A 25,274-nucleotide genomic window follows, 5' to 3' on the forward strand; every position below is an offset into this window, starting at 1 on the left:
TTCAAGACTGGTTCAGTGCTGAACACATAGTAGGTGCTCCTTTTTTCCCATGGGAAAGAGACAATGTCATAGTCTTGCCCTTTCTCCCTAATTAGAGCTTGTTAATTTCACACGTAGACACACATGAAAATGACTGACCGTACCAGCAGATCAACTTTAATGTGTAAAAAGGTATGAGCACGTCTTGATAGGGGAAGCACAGGTAGAAGTATTTGTAGGAACTCACCAAATAATTCACTCAAGATTTGTGCATTTAATCGTATGTAAGTTTTACCAAAAGAAAAAAAAAAAGATAACTGTTAAATAAAAGGTATAAGCAGGATAAAGGCTCAATAGCAGGAACAATAAAAAAGAGAGTGGTTGTGGAAGACATCGGAGAGGATTTGACAAACTGGGCCCTGAAATGTGAAAAGAATGTCAACAAGTAGAGAATCCGAGGGGAAAGAACATTCACTATGAAAGGGCAGAGGTAGTGAGAAGTCACTAGTATAGTGCAATTTAGGGACTGGAGGCGAGTGCTCTATCTATGGAAGTCCAGTGTATGTGCAGAGAGGACAGAGAGGGGCGGCTGCTAAGACAGAGAGTCAGGGCCACCAGGCATGACAAAAACCTGCACGGCAAAACCCCGAGGGGCACCATTGATATAGACCACAATTGGACCAGAACCCCCTAGAGAAATAGAAGGTACTAACTACATAAACTGCATGCAGCAGACTCAGTTATGACCAGACTGCAGTACATCTTGAATGTCACTCTAAGAAATTTAGACTTTACCCTGCTGACAGTAAGGAGTCATGAAGGATTTTCAAGCAGGAGATGGACATGTTTTAGAAAGGCAAACTAGATACCAGCACGGAATACAATCTAATGAGGGAGACAAAGTGAGGATATCTATTGGAAATGACTGCTGGATTCTGGGTGAAAGATAAGGGCATGAACTAGAGAAGGGGAAGTGAAAGATGAATGGATTCAAGAGATATTTTAAAGGCAGAATCAAGAGGATTCACTGGCCAACTGGATCTGTATAAAAGACAAGGCAGCATTCACGTCTCTGCAATTCCAAATCAGTTGGCCTAGGATGGGCTCCTGGAATGTGCATTTTGATAAGCGAAATAATCCAGGTGATTTTGTTGAAGATGGTTCACCAGCCATATTTTTCAAAATGCTAGGCCGACAGAGATGACAGCCAGACATAAAGAAACAGGAAGAAAAATTTGAGGGAGATATTTAGTTCAATTTTGGGCAAAAGTGCTTGAAGAGACATAATTTGCAACAGGCAGGAAAAACGTAGCAACCGTGTGATAACAAATCTAGAGGAAAAAATGGAGGCGAAATATGCCTTCCCTCCTGCTTATATTCTTGAAGTCCTGTTTTGAATATCCAGTGTTCTGTGGTACTGGTAAATCCTTGGACAGTCAACCATACCAAAATCTTTGTACAAACAAACAAAGAAACAAAAAAGGGCAGGAAAAAAAATACATTTTTGAAAAAAAAAATAGCGTAGCGATAAAGAAGCAATACTCATTACTGTGCCATTTTGTGTCACAAGATGTACACTTTTTTCCTCCCAAATGTAAATCAGAAAAGAGAATCTGGATGATGTTAGAAGGAAAACTATGAAATGCATAAAGCAGAAAGGCATTTTAGCAGAAGTCTGTTGTCTTATGTAAAGAGACTGCAGGCTAAACAGGTAGGAATGTTATCTAATGCTCTGTTCTGTTAATCCTTACACACCAGGAAAAATAATTCTCTGGTAGAGTGTCTGAATGTGTGATTCTTCTTAAGTCTCTTCTACTCTACGAAATTTATGACAATAAAATAGTATTAATAATGATCTTGCACAACAGTAGGACACTGTACCTATCTTCTGGTCTTAACCACAAAAGTCTGAGAAATAAAATAACTGCAAGTGATCTTTAAAAAGGTCCCCCCAAACAGAAGACAGTGAGATGTCACAGGTTGCACCAGATTCATAAATGGGCCAGTTGTTTATGAAAAAGTAGTTAAAATCTCATTAGTTAACAAATTAGGGTCCCCTCCAGCATCTCTTGAGTCATTTACTGTATAAGAACAAAACCATTTATGAAAGGAGAGAGCTCTTCTATAAAGAATGAAACTTCAGGAGACAGAGGATCTTTTCACGATAGGCCTGTTTTCTCTTAAATCACAGTTTAAAGTGCTGAGCAGTCATTCAGCCTTGCGAATACTACCAGCGATAAATGAGAACAGGCAAAAGCCCACTAATTATAAAGCTGTACTCTGTGCTCTTAACCACTGGCACAGGACTCGGTAACTCTTCATACCCCTGCTTTTCATTTCCCTGAGGACACCTAGAGGCTGCTGGGCAAATGCTTGCGAGTCACAACTTGTTTCATGATAACGAATTTTGAGAACTCCAATAAGAAAATACATGAGGTTTCGGAGATTTCCAGATCTCTATTTCCAGTCATTCCCAAGATGTTTAGGGTATGACTTTAAATGCATAATACGATAAAAATTTAAAACCAGATAACAGTAATGTTTTTACACCATGCAACACACTTATCTCACTCTAACTGTTGAATACTCCTGAGACGGGACCCAAAGAATCCTTGGGTAGTGTGACAAACCAACCTCTCAAACCTGTATTTGTGCCAAAATTACCCAAGTTTCCACTCTTCAGGGCCACACCGGTTTTTCTCAAATATGAATATTCAGATCTAGTAAACCCTAACACTTGCTGTAGGGAAGTAAAAGTTTATCAAAATTTTTGATTTGCTGTTTCACTTCCTTTTGTATCTAGAAAAAAATAGGAAGATACTATAAAGATTCCAAAACTTAATTTTTAACTGAGATCACATCTTGTGTAAAATGTATTAATTTCTCTCTTATGACAATTTATAGATTATAATCAAAATTGAAAAGCCTAGTCAACCAAAGGTAAAATCAGAGTTGGCATATAGAATACATGTCCAGTCTAGATATGCTTGCTAATGGTATGAGTGAGCAACTCATTTAACCTTTCTTTGGACCTCAGTTCCCTCCTCTGCCCCCCATTTAAAATGTTAGAGGTAGAACATGCTGTAGCACATGGGTTCCCAACCTGTCAGTACATTAGAATCATCCAGGGTGGTTAAAAAAAAATAGATCGGTAAACCCTGTCCAAGACTTCTTGGATCATATTCGGGGGAAGGGGAGGGAGGGGCAGCTGTGAAACAGATTTAGAATCACTGCCATAGGGGGTCTAGTCATAACTGGGAAAGCTGTACCGTGTAAAACACTACACAAATATGCACCAACGCAGGGGAACAGGCTTTCATAGTGTTCTTTTGTTCCATAGTGATCTGCTTTTTGAATTGTTCCAGAAGTGTATAGCATCCAGAAACAAAAACAGCAGTTGCTAAGGTAGAAAATGTTCTTCAAAAAGAAAAAAAAAAGGTATTTTAATACTTTGGCAGATGGCCGAGCAATAGGACTCTAAAGATCTTGGTTCCATAAAATTTCCACAACTCAAATCAGTCTATATGACAGATGTTCTATCTATTAATGGAAGACACTCCATTAATGGTATTTGCACTGAAGTTCATGTTGAGAGAGAAATGTGAGTGTGACCACAGCTCTCTCTCACCAAGCAGCAGTGGCCCCTTTACCAATACTCTTATCATCTGAATTTTATTTAAATTCTCAATCGACCTACAGATAGGTGAGAAAGGACATATATCCCAATGACAATCCTTCAATCCAAAGAGGCAGAGGCATCCAGCCATGGACCAGAAGGACAATCTTAGTCTTGTACCTAAATGGCAAGCTTCTCAACAATGAAGGAGGTGGTTCCTTATTTTCTCCTGGGAAACGCTAGGGACAGGGGTAGGACTGACACCTATTGAGGTAATATCACTTGCCAGGTGTTTTACATCAACTGCCTTATTTTAAATATTCCCTCTTCAGGAGCATATATTATCTTCCCTTTCCAGACAAGGAAACTGAGCTTCGAAAGTTTAAGTCAATTCACTAAAGTCACAGATTTAGAAAATGGAAGATCCATATAAATCCAGGTTTCTCGGATGTAACAGTGCAATCTCTAGCTTATTTCACCCTAATTTAGTTATTTTATTTTTAATCAAAGCTATACACATCTATATTTTAATTAGTCAAATAGCTTTACAAGGCTTAAGAAAAACCGTAGTCCCTTGCTCGCCTCTCCCCCCTCCCCATTTCCTGCTTCACCTTGGCAACAAATTTTCAGCACTTTTGGTTGATTCTTTCTGATATTTATCTCTGGATTCTAGATAACACGCTAATATTTCCACTATTGATTTTTCAGTTTTACTTGTCTTCCCACTACGCAAAATAAGAATAAAGCTGTCTTTAACAACCACCCTCCCCACTTTATATTGTCCCTATTTTCCCAATATAGTTAGTTATGCCCTATTTTTGGTTAGATTCACATTCAACTTTTACTTTCCTGTGAGTATGTAAATGTTATTCACTGCTGAGCCATATAATATACTATGGCTCCTTTTCCTTTCCTGAAAAACTTATTCCCTGAAAAAACTTGTTTGCTTTAGTTCTTAGCATCACTAATACAACTCTTCAATCCATTCAGACACCTCAGTTATTTTATCAATTTCATCTTCTTAGAAGAATCTCTCATGAGTTTTCTGACTGCTCCAGTCTAGAGTTGTTTATTTCTATGCCTTGAGGAAAGCCTTCATCTTGATACCTTCTTTCACCTTGAATTTGAGGATTCCCTTTGTTCATCCCTCTCTAGTTGGTTTCCTCATTTGCAGTATCCCAAATCTTCATTTCTTGTTTTACTCTCTCATTTGGTGAACTAGCCCTCTAGTAGCTTCCTGAGTGTGTGAAGTAAATTTTTTGAGACCTTGCATAACTGCAAATATCTTTACTCCATCCTCTGACTCAACTGATAGTTTGCCAGGTTAAGAGGTCTAGGTTGGAAGTAATTGTTCTTCAGAATTTAGAAAGCTTTGCTATGCTCTCTTCTAGCTTCCATTTGTTTTTGTTGAAGTCCAGAGCCATTTTGATTCCTGATCTTGTACTTAACCCATCTGGAATTTCATCCTTCACTTCTCGGAAATTTTTTTGAACTGTTTTTTTTGGGCAATTTCATTCCTTCTGTGTCTCTTTCTCCTACTGTAGAAATATTGAATCTTCTGAAGTGGTACTCTAATTCCTCCAGCTTCCTTCTCCTTTTTAAATGAACTTCTTTTCCTATTTTATACATAAAATATCTTAAGCCTGTTGTCTTTTGACAACCAGTATTATGCTGCCAAATGATAGTTAACCCATCCTGAATCAATGAATAATCAAGGTAAGTAGCAGTGCTTCTAGAGCCCCACTGAGGCTGAGAGTGTGTGAGCCAAACAATGTTCCACCACCTATTGTCCAGTTCAACTAGAGTAGCTCAACTTTGATATTCTCTCTCTCTCTCTCTCTCTCTCTATATATATATATATATACACACACATATATATACGTATATATGTGTGTGTGTGTATATGTAAGTGTGTATATATATATATACACATATATTTTTTTCCCCAAGATTGAAAAGAATCACAGGCTTAAAGGTATATTCCCATCACCTTCTCCCTAGAATGATTTATAAGTCTTTAATAAGTTCTACTTTTTGTGGGGTGATAGGTAAGTGTGGGTGACTTGGGGAGTAGGAAAGGCCCTGCTGCTGGGTTTTTCCCACTACTGAGACCACTGTGCTTCTGGGTAAGTGTTTTGCCAGTGTTTATGCTCGTGGTGAGAAGCCAGTTTAAACCTAAGACAGTTTCAGGACGGAGGACGACATCACCTTGAGTAACTGCTAGCTCTTCCTCCTTGCCCTAGAAAAGAAAGGCACCTGCTTCCCAGTCCTTTGGGGTATGAATAACAACAGTTCAAATTCTATTTCAAAAAGCCGCCACCTCAGCAAACAAAGAAGCGAGTGAGAGCTACATCCTGTCTTTTCTGTATCTTAGTTTTATGTTTGCCTCATCACCCACAAAAAGCATCAAAAGCAAACAGCAGAAAATAAGTCAATAATGTACATACACATAAATAGAAGGACATCCTCTCTCTTAGATAGTTAAGGTAAACCCTTAAAGACAATATATGTGTGATTTCCTTACTTGAAGAAAGAAAATGGAAGAGAACTGTCATTCCTAACATTTACTCATGATCAGTTCCCACCTTTAAGAGAGCAAGCAAATCGGTTGATAACTAGCAACCAATTCCCCAAAACGATAGCTTGCATTTCTAGTCTCACTTTCCAGGTTGTAAACTTCAGTTATGGATATATCCATAGCACAATGCACTATACTGTCCCAATCAGCCAGCAGAAATAATAGAAACTCAAATATCATAAATCCAACAGTGGATTCTGCATATTTTCCATAAGCTGGTTGGCTAAATACATCAGGATAAACAAGGTAAGGCAATCCCAAAGATCAAACCGAAAGCTCCCTAGGCCAGGTTCTCCATTTTTCTGAACGTTAGAACTCCGTGAAACTTTTTGTGCTGTCTTCTAAAAGACTTCACAGCCAGAGACCACACCCATGAGTCCCAGTTTTGCCTCACTTACTTTTTTGCTCCCATAGTACTTTCTTTCAGACTGTTTATCAAATTCTATGGGTTGAACTACACAACTAAACAATATACCAACCAAGGGGAAACTGGACATGTGATATTCTACCTCTCTGAGGCAAACATAAACATGGCACTGCTCAGTTAGCTTGCTCAGCTACGTAAGGGGTATCCTCTCTTCTGAGTAGGGGCCATGGTAGAATCTGGAGATGGGTGTGGGGGAGGTTATGCAGTTTGAAGATGGCTATGTAATATTAAAAATCTACTATCATATAGCATATAAAATAGGGCTCTGCAGAATATTTTTGGATGAAGAAACTACAAGAGAAAGTTTATATTCAGTACGAGAAGGTGTGAGAGAGGACTGTGGGGAAGGAGGCGACATATTAAAATCTCCTAGGATTTTTGAGATTTCAGTGTTTATCAAAAGGAAATATGAATTTTAAAAGGTTGAGAAACATCAATATCAAAGCAATGGCATTTCTCGTTTAGGGATAGCAAATATAGGAAGTCATGAAATTACATCATAGTAAATATCACATAACAAATGGTTATGAATAGCAAAACCATTTAAATATTCCCCAGTAACAGTTGATTTTCTACAATTTAAAATAACATATTATCTTGACGTGACCTGAGCCCCTGATTTCTGTTCTTTCAGCAAGTCACTCTCCATAGCAAAATTACCTGATTTGTGCTTGTTCTGCAGCTCAAGACAACCTCATTCTACACAAATATTTCAAGGATTCTTGTAACTTCAAACTTACTAAATAACCATCAAAATGAAACTCGTATTATTTTTCCTTAGTACACTCAAACTCCAATAATTCCTTACTGTAATGACTTGAAAGACAGGCTTTGTTTTCACTGTTAAGCTACTTTCAGCAGACACTTCTTTTTTGCAAAGGAAAAGTACTGGTGGTAAGTGAAAGCTGTTGCAGATCGGTGCTCAAACTGTTTACTCTTATAATTTAGAACTGACAATTACCCTCATAGAAAGTATATTTCTGACAGTAAAAGAAAAAATAATCAGATTACTGTATAGGACATTTCCCCCATGAGACAAACAACTACCATATTATTTAGTTTCCAGAGCTTTTTTCCTTAAAAAAATAAAGTAAGTCTCTTAAGACATCTTTTTCTTGGTTGTACAACAATGTGAATACATTCAACACTAATGAATGGTACAACACTTGAAAATGGTAAGATGGTTATGCGTATTTTACCACAATTAATGAAAAAAAGGTTTCTATAGACTAGGGATTGAAAAACTATGACACATGTATTATATAGGTCCCAAAGACTTGTTTTCAGTTGCAAAGGACCTGGTGCCAATCCTCTTCAACTTTTCTGAACAACTGTTCAAATACTGCACCTAGTTCAAAAGATTTTGTACACTAATTAGCCACCCACCCACGAGGCAGTTCATTCCATATTCTCTGTTATCCTTTTTTGAAGATGACTTAGAATCTTGCTCCTAGACTATAAAGAGATTTCTGTTACCTTCTAGATAATAGCCTCGTCTTTCCCTTTACCTATGATAGAAAACCATAATAGCAAGCATAAAAGATAGTGGGGGGAAATGGCAGCCAAAGCATAAATCCTACAGGAAGTAGAAAGTAAAAACTGGCCCTTAATATAATTAAAAACAAAATGAAACAGTAATTTTCATGCTTATAAGGTGTTAGAAAACAAAATGGATAAATAGTAGTAACAGCTAATTAGCTAAAGTATTATATCAGAGTAGTTAGAATAATGAAGTTTTACATCAATAGACTGTTTTTCTTTACCATTTACTTTTGGATAATGGGTACGGTTTTAAAACACATGTAGTCTTTCTTCCTTATAGGGCATGCTCCCAAATCATGTCAATTGTTTTTTTTCTAAATTAACAGATGGTCAATTAAAATACTCAAATATTCAAGCATTCATCATAGAATGACTGCATCCCTCTGTAAATAACACTTATAACAGTCTTGAAGTATCCTCCACAGTTCACAAATGTATGTTGCTAAATTACATTACCTGCTTAAGGTCATATTCTTGAAATTGATCAATATGTTTGAAATAATCATTGATAAAAGTTAGTAATTCTACCAAAAATTAAATAACACACTATTATCCACATATTAACAGTGTATTAGTTGAGTAAAAAGGTGGGCTTTGGTTAGATGGTTTGTATTCCTTAAAAGCCAGCCCTGCTCTATGTGTGCACACAACACACACATAACCTGCACTCTAATGATTTCCACTTCATATTTAAATAAGTATAAACATGCTGAGTTTGTGTATTTTCTCACCCACTCATTTTGAAACCACCCTATGGGATTTGGCTACAGTAAAATTTCAGGTTGGTTATTACTGTTAAAGTAAGAAATTTCCCAACAAAAATGGGAAGGTAACAACAAGCTGAAATTGATGCTTTTCCAGTTGAGTTTCATTCCTGTTTCCTTTTAGGGCATAGAAGAACTAACCCATGTAGAAGAGGAGAGAAAGAACAGCAATACACTTTATTATTAGCCTCAGCCTACCTACTGCATTTTCCCTGACCATGAAAAAAAGTGTTTGGGGGTAGGGAGGGTAAACAAATGACCAGGATCAGTACTGCAGTTCTTTGTTCACAACATAATTGGTGCTTTCAGATTCTTTCATTTATTTCAAACTACTCTCAGGAGTTTTTGTTTGCTTTTTAAAATTCTGGACCTTTTGCTGAATATTATTACTGTTTTAAGAACAATGCACTTTTAGGCCAAGATGGTTACATGAATGAATTCTTTCAGACCTTCAAAGGACAGAGAGCTCTTATGTTATCCAGACTACTTCAGAGCAGAGAAAGAAGGAACTCTTTGCAGTTCCTTTTAGGAAACCAGCATGATTTTGACATCAAACTTTGGCAAAGATAACAGAAAAAGATGACTACAGATGAAACTCAATTATTGATTTTAAATATGGTGTTTCAGTATTACACCATGACCAATTACAAGCTTCGTTCACAACTGGAAATTTGCTAAAATAATTCACCACCCTAACAGGTCAAAGAAGAAAAACATATGATAGGTCATGATGGATGCCAAAAAGTCATAGGACAAATCCATTCCTGATAAAAATGTTTACTTAAGGTAGTAATAAAAAGACATCGATCATCCTAAGAACAAGAAATAGACCAAATGAGCAGCCAACGTCTATTATTTAAAATTGCTTGTCAATGCAAACAGACCAAAAAAGCCAAAGCACTTCAGATGCAATCCAAAATCCATTCTTTGCAAAATCCTAGTAAGCTAAGTCACTTCCTTGATAAACAGAATTTATTGGAGAGTAAATAGTTAAACGCTCCAAAGGATTATTTTAATGAAACATGAATAGTTTGCTTTAAATTTTACTTGAAACAGAATGAAATAATACTCTAAAAATGTTTGAAAAGGTTAAATGAAGAGGGACTTTTTTAACAAATTACTAAAAAACAAATTCCATAATCAAAGAGATTAATATTTATGAGAAGAGACAAAGAACAATACAAAACAAAAATACAAACAAACAAACAAACAAAAAAACCCCCAAAAACAAAAAACAGAAAGCAACAAAAGAAAGTAAGACTCAGGTACACCTGGGTAGTCAGTTGGGAAGGAATTGGTTTCTAAAAATGATTGCAGGAAAAATGGCTAAATCCCTACCTTAAACAATGTAAAAAAATAATGTTTAGATGTTTTAATGAGGAGTGTATAAAAAACTATAAAAGAAATTAAGACAATATAGGAAAATATTTTAATAATTTTTGAGTGAGGATCACCTTTAGTATTACAAAAACTGGGCATTAGACTAACAGTTCTTGAAAATATTTGCCATATTATTTCACAAAGGATATCTGTATCCTAATGAAATATAATTTTGAAGAATAAAGGGCAAAATATATGGAAAGGCCACATTAAGAGATGGTTACCTAGGTTATGGTACATCCAGTCAAAGGAATACCACTCTGACAAAATAAAGTAGAGCTACATATGGCACGATTTCCACCATATATTTTTTTTTATCTGAAAAAGCAGATAACGGAATAGGATGCATGTATAATCTCATTTTTATAAGAAAGCGAAATAACATGTTTATGTACATATAACAGAAATGTGAAAGGCCTTTGAGTACCTCTGGTTGGGGGCAGGGCTGAGAAGGAATGTCATTTTCTGCTTTATACATGGTTGTATCATTTTAAGGTTTTCCTCCCCTCCCAAAAGATGGGAACAAAATAGTTTTTCAATAAAATACAGTGCTTGTTTCTCTGCTACCTCTCATTTGAAATGTGTATTCCAACAGTAGTAATTTTCTTTTCTTTCACTTTCATGTCATTCGCTTCCTTTACTACCTTTTCTCCCTTATGATAACTTTGTCAAAAGTATCTGGGAAACAAATGATACTTTCCATAGCAAAGCTGCTCTATTTTTGCTTGTTACAGCATAACAGTAAGAGACACAACTACTCTTTGGTTTGAATATCTTCACTTCTTAACAAATGTCGCTTTTTTACACTTGTAACTCGTTCCTAGTCAGTTTACACCGGGTAGGGGGACTCCACTTAACACCTGGGTTCCCACTAGGGGCAAGGTTTGCTTTAGCTCTTTCCGCCTCAGACACCCATTATCTTCGTGACCCTCGGGGAAGTTACCCAACTTCTCATTGACAAAGCTATGATGACACCCCACAAGAAAGCAGAGAATTGTGAAACAACCTTGGATAAAACAACTGAAAGAATCTATTAAGAAATTTTCGAAAGAGTAACCACGATAGTACAAGCTTCTGGAAGGCAGCCCGTCCCGAAGGAAGCCTGTGACACGCCGAACGCGGTCCACTGCTCACCCTGACATCCCAAACCCTGCCGCCCCAGCTTCCAAGCGAAGAAGTCAAATCAGCGTGGGGCACAATCCCTCCCCTTGCACGTCGCTCCGGGGGACGTCGGTGCTGCGCTGACGTCGCGGGCCCAGAAAGCCCCTCCCGGGTCCGCACCGGGATGCAGACCCGGGTGGTTTCTCTTGCACAAGTCCCACCCCATTCTGAGAGCTGGTTGTCTCCGCAACTCCTCAGCTTCTCTCCCTGCGACGCGAATACTGCCAACGCATCCCTCGCACACAAACAAGTTCTCCGTCGCAGTGTTCGCAAACACCAACTCGGTCACGAAGTTTCTTACTCACAGTTCAGGGATTCCAGGCCGGTGTCTCACGCTTCGAGTCGGCAGCACCCGGCAGACTGACTCCAACCGGAAGTTGTTTTCCGTTCCAGTTCAGAGGGCAGCGCCTGCGCGCGGAGCCATTAACCTATCCCTCTACACCACGCCCCGGCCGGGCCGCACCCCTCCTGCCCCGCCCACCCAAGCCCCGCCCCGCCTCGCCGGGGAAACTCACTGAAAGGCGTCAAATGTCAAGTTTAAAGGTCAATTGAAAGAGCTAGATTTTTGCCAAACAATGAATACCTAGATCTAACATCACCCTTTATGTGAGTTAGCGTGCATCTACAACTTGTTAACGGTGTAGATTCTTCCAACTCACCCCCATAGATTCCTAGAGTTCGGAGCAACTGGATGAAGACTAGCAACCTATATTTTCCACAGATCCCCCTGTGAATGTGATTAAGGTAATTAAGGTCCATACTCTGAGAAACACTATACTACACACACACACACACACACACACACACACACACACTTGTTTTTTCCCCAAGTAGCAACACCTTTCACTAAATGTTATTTTCTAAAGTTGAATAATTGTTAAATGTAAGTAGACCTTTATTAGAAAATTTCCCATGAATTAAGACTTCCCCACTTTTCCATTTCCTAGTCATGTTTGAGTTGCTTAACCTAATGAATCTTATTTTTTTTAATCTGATAAATTCAGACAATGATAACATATTTCACTGGATGGATAGTTGGGAGAATCAATCTGATAATGTAAGCAAAAGCATGTGGTAAAGCTTAGAATGCTCTGCAAATGAAAAGTGTTGTCTAGAGTTACTCATGTCATGCTGGCTTCTCCCCGCTGCCAACGTTTTTTTCTGGTATTCCTTTCAGGAAAAGAGAGCAGTCAAATCCACAGCACATGTGGAAGTTTCCTGAGAACACCGAAGGCTGGGACTCTCCACATTGACTGGATTGATTGCATCTGGCTGAATGTATGTAGCCCTCTCAGAAATCTTCTATGGTGATGACTTATTTATTTAATTTAAAATATTTTTAAGACTCTCACTGCTTTTGCACGTGTTTGACATGGGTTAACAGTGTTTTCACCACCAACCACAAGCATACTAAGGATGTTGAAATAGCAATTTGATAGCCAAGATTAAAATGACCGTGAATATTATATATTTTTGTCAGGCGGAGCCTGCTCTGGAACATAACTTTATATCCATAGGCTTGAAAAAATTTCCGAAGTTGAGAATTCTCCTGTTCTAGTGGTGTTGGCCAAACCATGACAGAACACGACTTCAGCCCATAGTTTTTTCTTCATCCTGAAAGGTTCAAGCCTAGCTTTGGAGTTCTTGAGCTCCTTTTTTTTTTTTTTTTTTTCTGGTCATATGGTCCATATAACTTAGAAGCTGTTGTTTCCGCAGGGGAGTCCAGCATCTTGTGATAGTATCTTTTCTCTTGGTAGAGCAAGAGGATCAGGTTCTGGCTGCCCCAATTTTTACCTGCACTTCTGAACCACGGACGTTGAACTTCTTTCCTTAAGCTGATAAGTCCAACAATTTAAAAACTTACCAAGTTGCAATGCATTTATAAAATTGGGCTTACTTTTAAAAGTTAAAGCCAAGACATAGTTTTAAAAACTTTTTTTTTTTTAGCACCTTGTGACCAGATGAACAGTTTTCTTGTAATAAGTAATTAAGTTAAACGTGACAATGCAGACTGCTTTCTTAAAGAATTTATTTTTTTTAGAGTAGTTTTAGGTTCATAGCAAAGCTGAGAGGAAGCTACAGAGATTTCCCATATACTCCCCTTAAGTCAACACATGCATAAGCATCTTCCATTATCAACATCTCCCATCAGAGCAGTACATTTTGTCACAACTGATGAACCTACATTGACAAATCATTGTCATTCAAAGTGCATTGTTTACAGTAAGGTTCACTCTCACTGTTCTATGCACATATATTCTGTGGGTTTTGGCAGATATATAGACATATGTCCATCATTACAGTATCATATGATACTAGACTAATTTCACTGCCCTAAAAATCTTCTGTGCTCCACTGTCTATTCATTCCTTCTTCCCCTCAATCCCTGGCAACCACTGATCTTTTTACTGTGTCCATAGTTTTGCGTTTTCCAGAATGTCTCATAGTTGGAATCATACAATATGTAGCATTTTCCTATTGGCTTCTTTCATTGAGTAATATGCATTTGAGTTTCCTCCACGTTTTTTCACGGCTTGATAGCTCATTTCTTTTTAGCATTGAATAGTATTTCATTGTCTGGATATACCACAGTTTATCGACCCACCTACTTAAGGACATCTTGGTTCCTTCCCAGTTTTGACAATTATGAATAAAGCTGATATAAACATTAGTGTGTAGGTTATTGTGTAAACATAAGTTTTCAAATCCTCTGGGTAAATATCAAGGAGCATCATTGTTGGATTGTATGGTAAGAATATGTTTAATTTTTGTAGGAAGCTGCCAAACTGCCTTCGAAAGTGGCAGCGCGATTTTGCATTCCCACTAGCAGTGAAAGCTTTTCTGTTGTTCCACGTCCTTGTCAGTATTTGGTGTTGCCAGTGTTCCATAGTTTGGCCATTTAAGTACGTACGTAGTGGTATCTCATTGTGTTTTTATTTTCATTTCCTTGATTACATATGATGTGGAGCAGCTTTTCATATGGTTATTTGCCATTTGTATACCTTCTTTAGTGAGGTATCTGTTAAGGTTTTTGGGTCGTTTTAAAACTGGGTTGTTTTTATTTTCCTATTATCGAATTTTAAGAGTACATGGTGTAATTTGAATAATCAGATGTATCTTTTGCAAATATTTTCTCCTCCTCTGTGGCTTGTTTTTTCAGTTTTTTGATAGTATCTCATGCAGAGCAGAAAATTTTAATTTTAGTGAAGATCAATGTATTCAGCACTGGTTTGGAGAAAATTGAAGGGGCTGCTTGATGATTTCTAATTGAAGTAGTAGAATTTCATAATACTCTTAGAACCTAAAACTGAGTGCATAAGCATTTTGAAACATGGAAGTGCTGAAAACTGTGAATAAGGAAGAAAAAAATTAAACATACACATTTCTGAAATATATATATTTTCTCTTTCCAATCACATGATGCTTTGTTATGAAGAGAAATGGCTGCATACTTCTCCAATGTGTGAAATAGTCATGCATACTGTGGTAGATGGATGAGTTTTGTGCTAAAACAGTGTCAAACATTTTCCTTCTTCTATAATGATGATGAATTTTTTAGAATTGACATGCAATATATTTATTAAGGTTAGGAATTGAGTTAAAACATTTATTTGAGGAATAATCTTTTAAATGAGTGATATAATTTTACTCCAATTTTCCTTTCCTTTACTCATATTACTACATACCTTAGGTTAGCAAGTGGTACTGTAAGGTAGGGTGGGATGAAAATGGGAACGGCAGTCTTATTAAAAATATTTTAGGATCTAAAAAACTGCTTAATATTTTGTTGAGTTCTGACTATAAATCTTGGGATTAAGAAAGCTGCTGGTATAAACACTACAACTTGGAATGTCAGGTATGCAGTAATAATCTCACTCAAATCTTTGATGTGAAATATCACTATTAATAGAATCTGGATGACTTTTGATTTAGGATGACATCTGGACTAGCTGTTTGTGTCTCAGACTCCCTAAACTAAATGCCTAATGAAAAATTAGAAAAACATGAGAACTCATAACAGCATCAAAATGTAAGATTGATTACCAGTCCCAGTGTGTATGGCTCAGCAGGCTGTGCTTTGTGCAGGGCACCCACCTGACAGACATGCTCACTTGCCAAGGTTTACCCCCATGGGCTTGAATCTTCCCCAGAGGGATGACTTTTCCTAAGTCACAAAAAGGCAACAAAAGAGTAGCTGTAACCCTGCTGACAAGGATCCTAATGACAAAATTTGACAGGATTTTCCACCATTTGCAAGGACTGTGGGGCTGAAATGGACATGATCTTTGTTGTATGCAGGTGAGCAAATCTGCTGGCCTGAAAAATATTAAGAAAGCTATCTGCCTCAAAGTACCTACTCATGAATTGGACAGTAACTTCACTACTATGTGTTACCCACAAATAGTATTTTACACCTCCTTGCCTCAGTGTCCCTCATTTAGTACTTCTCTCTATTTTCCACTTTGGAGCTATAGTTTGGAATATATCAACATGACCCTAATGGCAGTGGATAGATGTAATTCTCCGTATTTAAGGATATGTGAAGCCAACAACGAAAGGGGCGAGGCAGACAGAGAGATGTATGTCTGTCTCTCCCTGGGAGTTTAATTTTTCATATGTGGTTCCTATCAAGGAAAAGACCAATGATTGTTTCTGATTAACCAGGAATTCTTCTCTTCATAGTAAAATAACCAGGTAATATAGGTGAAGGATCTCACCACAGGCTAATACCCATAGTGACAAAATTAACAATGTCAGCTTCAGGTCAAAAATTTACTTGTGAACTATGCATGTTTACTTGTCTCTCAGCTCAAGGAACAAATAGAAATCTGGCAGCTCAGGAGAAGAACTAATAGAAATCTGACAGATAATAAGAAGAACCAAGGAAAATCCATACATCTGGTTAGTAAAGGATACAGAAGGCTTAGAATGAGTGAATAAATGACAAAGTATCCCTTTGAAAAGATTATGCTGCATCAAGAAGGACAGAGTCTTCAAAATGCAGAGAAAGTTGGAGAATGGTTTACCAGAAGCATAAGTAAATGGAAAGGATCTCCTTTGTATTTTCTATGAAAGAAGAGATGAAATAAGATGTTAGAAATAAGATAAGGAGGGACCTAGTTAAGAGGCAGGGAGAAATAAAAACAAAGTTGAGTAAGTTAAGGCTGTAAGAGCATAAAACATGCAATGGCAAAATTCAAATATTATTTGAACATAATCAAGGATGGAATCAATATTGCAGAACCTTAAATCAATGATTAGAGTAAAAGTATGCAAAACTCTCTCAAAATGTAAATGGAAAGGACAAATAGATGAAAACCATTAAATGTAATAGAGGAAAGATAGCTCTCCAACTTCTTCCTGAAGATCAGAGTAAATTAAACAGAAATAGGAACCAAAGATATATCAAAAGATGTCTGAAATAATACTTCAATGCAAAGTAGAAATGAAAAGGACTCAATGAGTTTTGAAACATATTAAAGGGACCAAATACCTATCCTGATAAAGAATTTGATATTAAATGATATATCAATTCATTCATTTAATCAATAAATGTTTTGTGAGTCCTTGATATCTGCTGAAAGTTAGGAATATAAAGATGACCAAGACATAGCTCTACCTTAAAAAAAAACCTTAGTGCTATTGTGAGTGACCCACAAGAAGCAGGCAATTACTACACAATGTAGTAGTACAATATTATAATAGAAGTAAGTGTAGGATACTCTGAAAACACATTGGAGAGGCCTTAGTCCAGGCTTGAGAGAGTGAGGGAAGACTACCTGTGTCTAAAGTATGGAAAAATTCAACAAGAATCTGGGCAGAAAAAAAAATTACTCACAAAGGAAGAAAAATAAAGAAAAGTAGACTTATCTTCAATATGAAACTTCAGAAGCTGACTAGAATAACATCTACAGTTGCCTGGAAAGTTTTCACTCTCAAATTCTATACTCACCCAAGTTATCATTCATGTAAGAAATGAAAACAAAGACATTTTTAGATACCTTAAGGTATCTAATATACCACTCATTTCCTGAAATAATTGAAGATACACTTTGTTTGGTCATGAAGGGAATCACAATTAAAAAAAACAAAGGCAAAATTCTGATATAAAAGAAATATTTGAAATAATTTAAATATTAGATTAAGAAAAAACTTGTTGCAAATATAATGAGAATATTAAAGGGAACTTTTAAAACATGAGGTATAAGTATAAATAAATAAATAAATTAATTAATTAATAATAATAATTCTAAACTTCCTGATTATAACAATAAAAATTCAACTGGGTGAAACAGAGGTGGCAGGAAGTAAAAAATGCTAATTTACTCATTTTCTTATCTTCTGTGTGGAAATAAGGAAATAATAGTTAGAATCTCATTTTAACTATGATAATTGAACATATGTTATTTTAGTTTCTTTAAATGTAATGGTAAGTAACTACAAGTAGATTTAAAAATTGTATCTTCATTTTTGTCTTGTAAATATAGGAAGAATGAACACATTGCCCATATAACAAAGATATAAAACTCTTACTTCCCGACATTTAATCAATCACCCAATAAGGTAACTCATGTGAATACTTCTTCGAATACATTTCTTGCATGCACATATTCTGTGTCCCTATTGTTACACGCTGGCCTCGTGGCCACTGTGTTTCTATTGCCTTGTTCAAGCCACCATAATTCATATTTACCATACAAGCCTCCTCACTCTTCTCCTCACTTTTACTATTGTCAAATTCTAAGTGTTATTATGTTCCTGTGTCATCTAAAATTTCTCATTGGTTTCATATTAGCATAAAATCCAAAGTCTAAGCATGGGAAGAAGCTTTTTTTTTACGTCTCTAGACTCATAGGCTCCCTCTTCTTCCTGATAATTTTGGGCTTCTATCAATACCTCAAATGCTCCCTATTTTGTCCTTTTCAAGTGTTTGCCAATGTGGTTTCCTCATCCTAGAACATGTTTCTTTTATGTTTTACTTGGTTTGTTGAGACCTCAGAAGAATGGTCTGATCTAAGCAGGACATCACTTGACTCCCCTTCCAGGTTAGAACTGTGGGTTCACCTGTGGACTCCTATTTCACTCTGTCCTTTCTGCTTTATGACATGCATCTCGCTTGAAATTCCAAGATGCACATTTGAATGTTTTTGAAATTAGGATAGCTATTACAATTGATATTAATGAAACGTGCAACCACCAGTCTGAGACCTATTTGACAAAAATGAAGGAGAAATTAAGACATTCTGAGATAAACAACAGCTGAGGGAATTTGTTGCTAGTAAACTTACCCTATAAGAAATGATAAAAAGAGTTCTTCAGGCTCAAAGAAAAGGCCACTAGACAATAATTCAAAGCCATACAAAAAAATTAATTCTGGTAAAGACAACCACATAGGTAAAAATAAAATTCAGCATGATTGTATTTTTGGTTTATAACTCCTTTTTCTACTTCCTACATGATTTAAAAGACAAATGCCTAAAAATAATTATACATCTATGTTAATAAGAACACAACGTATAAAGATGAAATTTGTGATTACAATAACGTAAGGGAGGGAACCAAGCTGTGTACAAGTAGAGTTTTTATATATTATTGAAGCTAACTTAGTACTAATTCAAATTAGATTGTTATAAATTTAAGTTGCTAATTTTAATCCCCATGGTAACCACTAAGACAATATCTTAAAAATAGAAGAAAATGAGAAGGGAATAAAATGGTACATGGCAAAGAATTAATTAAACACAAAAGAAGGCAGTAATGGGGGAAGTAAATAACAGAAAAATGTTATGTCAGAAATCAGACAGCAAAGTGACAGAAATCCTTTCTTATCAGTAATTACCTTAAATATAAATGGATTAATCTCTCCAATCAAAAGGCAGAGCTTAGAACCATGAATAATACAATATGATCAAACTAGATGCTGTCTATAAGAGACTTACTGTAGATCAAAAGATAAATAAGGTAAAAGTAAAAGGATGGATAAAGATTCTCTATGCAAATACTAACCAAAAGAGAGATGAGGTAACTATACTAGTATGAGACAAAAGAGGTTTTAAGTCAAAACTGTTACAAGAGACAAGGAAGGGCATTATATAGTGACAAAACAGTCATTTATCAAGAAGATGTAACAATTACACACATATATACTAAACAATGAGTCCCAAAATATAAGAAGCAAATATTGATGGGATTGAGGGGAGAAATAGACAATGCTACAAACAGTTCGAGATGTTACTACACCTCTTTTAATAATTGATAGAAAACTGAAGATGAAAAAGGAAAGAGAGGACTTGAAGAATAGTATAAACCAGCTAGATCTAATATATGTGTGTGTGTGTGTGTGTGTGTGTGTGTGTGTGTATATAAATAATATATGTCACTCCACTCAACAATAGTAGAATACACATTCTTTTCAAGTAGATATAGAACCTTCTCCAGGATAGATCAAATGTTAGGCCATAAAAAAGTCTCATTATATTTAAAAATATTGAAATCATACAAAGTATTTTATCCAACCAAATAAGAATGCAGCCAGAAATCAATAACAGAAGGAAAACTGAAAAATTCACAACTATGTGTGAATTAAACAATATAATCTTAAGCAACCATGAGCCAGAAAGGAAATCACAAGGGAAATTATATTTACTTAGAGATAAATGAAAACCAAATCATACCATACTAAGACTTATGAGATGCAGTGTAAGAAATCAATAACCTAAGTTTACACTTCAAGGAACTAGAAAAAGAAAAAAAAAACTAAATACAAAGCTAGCAGAAGGAAGGAAATAATAAAGATTAGAGCAGAGATAAATGAAATAGAGAATAGGAAAACACTAGAATCAATGATGTCAAAGTTAGTTCTTTGAAAAGATCAACAACATTGACAAAGCTATAGCTAGACTTATAAGAAACAGGAAGAGAATAACAACTAAAGTCAGAAATGAAAGTGTGGACATTACCACCAACCAAATAAAAATAACAAGGATTATAAGAGAATACTATGAAGAGTTGTATGTCAACAAATTAGGTAACCTAGATGCGATGTACAAATTCCTAAGAAACACACAAACTACGAAAACAGAATCTAGAAGAAATAGAAAATCTGAGCAGACCTATAACAAAGAGATTGAAGCAGTAATCATACACCTCCCAACAAAGAAAAGTCCAGGACCTTCATTGGTGAATTCTACCAAATATTTAAAGAAAAATTAACATCAATCCTTCTCAAACTCTAAAAAAAAACGTAGAGGACGAGGAAATACTTTCTAACTCATTTTGAGAAGCCAGGATTACTGTGATACCAAAGCCAGACAAAGACACCGCAAGAAAAGAAAACTAATAATCAGTATTACTTATGGATAAAGATGCAAAAATTCTCCACAAAAATAGTAGTAAACTCAACAGCATATTAAGTAGGTTATACATCATGACCAAGTATGATGTATCTTTGGAATACAAGGGTGGTTAAACGTAAGAAAATCATTCAATGCAATATACCATATTATAGAATAAAGGAAAAACACTCTACATGATGATCTCCAGTGATAAAGAAAAGGCATTTGACTAAATCCAACACCCTTTCATGATTGAAAAATAAAAAAGACTCGGAAAACTAGAAATAGAAAGGAACTTCCTTAACATGATAAAGAGAATGTATGAAAAACCCACAGCTAATATAATACTAAATGGTGAAAGACTGAAAGATTTCCCCCTAAGATCAGGAAGGAGTCAGGATGCTTTCTTTCACCACTGCTATTCATCATTGTCCTGAAGTTCTAGCCAGAACAATTAAACAAGGAAAAAGAAATAAAAGACATCCAAATTAGAAAGTAAGTGAAAAATGTTTCTGTTTGTAAATGACATTATCCTACATATAGAAAACCCCAAAGAATCCACAAGAAAGGTACTAGCACTAATAAGTTATTTACCAAAGTTTCAGGATACAAGACCAACACTCAAAATTATCGGCTATGTTTCTATACATCAGCAATGAACAATCCAAAAATAAAATTAAGGAAACAATTCCATTTACAATAGCATCCAAAATAATTTTATATTTTGTGATTTACCTCAATTTTTTAAAAAGAGGAAAAAAGGAAAAAAATTAAGGAAATCTGAATAAACTATGGACTAAATTGATAAAAAGGTATCAATATTGGTTCCTTAATTGTAACAAATGGACCATACTACTGTAAAATATTCATAAGAGTGGAAACTGTGTATGGCAGGGGTAGGCAGGGAGGTATATGGGAACTATTTGTAGTGTTTACTCAGTTTTTCTCTAAATCTAATAAAATCTAATAACTGAATAACTTGGATTAAAGAAGAAATAAGACTGCAATTAAAAAACCATAAAATAATTATTATGTGAAAGTGAGATGTGAGATGTAGTTAAAATGGTACTCAGAAAAACTTCCTAGCCTTAAATACTTTAATTACAAAATAAGAAAGAATAAAAATAAATGAACTAAGCATTCAATTCAAAAACAGAGAAAAGGAAAAGTAAATTGTTCTAAAATGAGTCATTAATAAAATAGTAATAAAGATGAAAGCAAAAACTATTTTTAAAATAACTAAGCATAAAAATGATACATCCAAGAGATTAACCCTTTGACATGTCCAATCAGAAAAAAAAAAGAGAGAGGGCGAGAAACATAAATGGACAAAATTAGTAATGAAAAAGAGTTATCCACATAGGTATGAAAATAATTTAAAAAGTGTAAGAGAAAACTATGTATGCTAATACATTTGAAAAATTTGTTGAAAAGGATCATTTATATACAAAACGAATAACCTAAACTGTGTGAAAAAATAGGGTAAAACCCAAACGGATCAATAAAACAGAAAACATTAGAAAGCTTTTAAAGAATTACTTCCCAAAGTGTGCGTCAAGGACAATCAGTGTTAATTTCCTCTTTAAACGTTTCAAGGAGCAAATAACACCCATTAAACTTTTTTAGAACATGGAAAATTTTGGTATTTTTATCAAAAAATAAAAATACAGATTAATTTTACTTATGAATATGAAAGCAAAAATTCTCAGTAATTTACAAACATTTCTTTTTCAGCATACATTTTCTTAATATAAATTAGTACAAGATTAACTCATTGACACTCATTTTGCATACCACTGTTGGTTGTAACTGAACTGAAGTCTGCAAGTAGCCCTGTCATAATAGGGAGAAAGCTTTTTGCACAAAGTGTAGGAACAGCTGCTTTGTTTGAGTATCTGGTTGCTCTGCCTGGATAAGGTGTCTTGGATATGTCACATTGTTTTCATTCTTTTCTGTTAATTTGAGTTGTGAAACGAATTGTGAAGTTGAAATAATAGAGCAGAGGCTTCTAAGCAGGTGGATTGAAGAGAAAATAAGGAAATGTGTAGGTTTGGTTTGGTTCGTTTTAACCAACCAATGTATTATTTTAACCAAAGCAAAAACAAAATATGCTTTACAGCTATAAACCTTCCTTTATTATGGAGGCATGATTGTTGATAACACGGAATTTTTAAAAATGCAATTACTGTATTGTGTAACAGCAGAGTACTATGTAATTTAAAGCAACAAAACTATTCAGTTGTCTTGAATGATACTAAAAAGATATTGAATACGGGTTAACATGAAGTCTTGATACAACTTTAGTAAACTAGGGTTAGAAGTATATTTGGTAGTTATTTGGTTTTTTGATGAGTTTATTTATCTAAAGCCAACAGCCAACGAGTAGGGAAATTCCCACTGAGTTCAGAATAAGACAAGATTGGCTGCTATCGCCTCTGTTATTAAACACTGTTTTATAAGTTCTGGCCAATGTAAGAAGAAAAAGAGGAGACAAAATTATATTTTTCCCATCTAGGCATCACATGTGAGTTACCTAGAATAATTTAGAACAGATAAAGGATGAATACAATGGCTGGATATAAGATGAAATTACAAAAATCAAGAACTTTCCTAAATGCCAGCAATAATTAGTTAGAAAATATAGTAGAAAGAATGTCCCTGTCAAATAACATCCCTACCACACAGATAGAGTATAAAACAAAATATATTGGAATGTATTTGACAACAAACAAAGAACCTAATTATTTCCTGATCCCTTAAGTACATGGAAAGAAAGAATGTTGGCAGACAGAAAGTTTCTCTACGGTAAGGATGATCATTTTCCTCAAATTAGTGCATAAGTTTCATGAAATTCCAACCAGAACTTTTTTGGAGAAATTTAATAGATTTATTTTAAATCTTCCAGTTGGCCATCTCTTTCATTGTCACAAGTGTTTAAGAAAAATAATTAGACATTGCTCTAAGGTCCTAGTTGGCTGCTAGGAACTTCAGTCAGGTCGGACGTGGTATTACAGCCCTGTGGCCACCACTGCATGAAGACAGAGTCATGTATTCACCTGTGCACAGGTAAAAGTGCACCCTGGAAGTAATGAGGAGATGGGGTAGGCGAGCGAGGAGAAGGGAGACCTAGGAATGACTTCTAAGCTTCTGTGAGTGACTTGGCTGCTCTGTGATTTTGGCCAAGTCAGCTTCTTCTTTTCCTTATCATTTTGCATTTGGATACAGCATCTTAAAATACTGTTTCAATATTGTAAGAAGGGAGGGCAGTGATAACAGAGAGCCATGGAAAAAGAAGTGATATGAATTCATATTTAAGCCCGGCTCTGCCACTAGCTGGAAGATACCGTGATTGTTTTCCTCCGGAATACACTCAATAAATGGCAGCTTTTACTATCACAATAACAGTAATTCTTTATATTTAATCTTTTTGAACTATCAGTGTTTCCTAGGATTATTCTTATGAAAATACTTAAGAAAATACTATATAATCTTTAGTATTCATTTCTGATTGTGAACATAAAAGCCAATTGGTAACAGAATAAGACTAGATTGCTCTAATTGTGTAAGTTTAAATGTTTCAAGATAGGAAATGCAAAGTTATCTATAAGGTTAATATTTTATTGTAAAGATATATTCATTAACACATGTTTCTTAGGAAATGGAAAAGCACTAACCTTGAGTTAATGTTTGAATGGATACACTGGATCAGGTCTGAACTGATCTTTAAAATTTTAGCCAAAAAGAAGTATGAATATATACAGTATTAGTGTCCTTTTCAACCTAGTAAGCTATGTGCAAACTAACTCATGCCAAATACATATATTTTAAGTCTTACATTATGTTATAAAAAACACTCATTAGAGAAGGCTTATACTCTAGATATAAACTTAAAAAAATAATTTCAAGTAGAGACATAAATTCTGTCTTAAAAGTTAGGAAACATGTAAAAATATCACAGTATTGTAAATTTTCCTTTAGTCTTAGCTACGGACCCCATTTTTCACAGGTCAAATTTCCAACTATGAAAATGAATACAAAGGCATTATTGAATCATGTCATAAATTACTCACTTAGCAGCAACCCCTCAGGTTAAGACATCCAGGACACCTTGCTAGGTTGAGAATCGGTGGGAACTCCTGAAGTTTTGGTTACCTCTTTTCCAGGTTACAAGTCTTCCTTCACAGACTATTGCTCTTTAAAGATGTGGGCAGTTACAGAGTTTGGAAGCTTTACCTACAGGCTGTAGCAATGCTGCCTAAACCTCACTGAGCTCTGCCTTGTGTTGAACTGGGAACTTCCACTGAGAAATCCCCTGACTTGAAGACTTCCTTATTTGTAGCTATCAACAGCCAATCGTGGCAAGATACTGAAATGAAGCAGACTACCAGAAAATGTTCTGTAAACCACCCGTGACTTTAGCTCTGACTTCCTTTTGAAGAAAAGACACTTTACTTGACTACTTAGGGCATTTTAACAAAAATCCAGAAATTAT

At 35.5% G+C, this 25,274-nt stretch overlaps 1 protein-coding gene across 5 annotated transcripts in view; it reads right to left on the reverse strand.

Moving 5' to 3' along the window:
* Nucleotides 1-25,062, reverse strand: part of TANK (TRAF family member associated NFKB activator) — a 74,248-nt gene extending 49,186 nt beyond the window's left edge. For 4 of the 5 annotated variants that reach the window (XM_033112695.1, XM_033112696.1, XM_033112692.1 and 1 more), the window contains exon 1: nucleotides 11,753-11,875. The gene's annotated coding sequence lies outside the window, so the exon portion shown is untranslated. Of the gene's footprint in view, nucleotides 1-11,752; nucleotides 11,876-24,852 lie in introns of those variants that run through there. The other variant, XM_033112694.1, reaches the window with a different exon arrangement.
* Nucleotides 25,063-25,274: the final 212 nt, after the last annotated feature.

The sequence above is a fragment of the Rhinolophus ferrumequinum genome, chromosome 8 (assembly GCF_004115265.2).
Source record: "Rhinolophus ferrumequinum isolate MPI-CBG mRhiFer1 chromosome 8, mRhiFer1_v1.p, whole genome shotgun sequence".
Lineage (NCBI taxonomy): Eukaryota > Metazoa > Chordata > Mammalia > Chiroptera > Rhinolophidae > Rhinolophus > Rhinolophus ferrumequinum.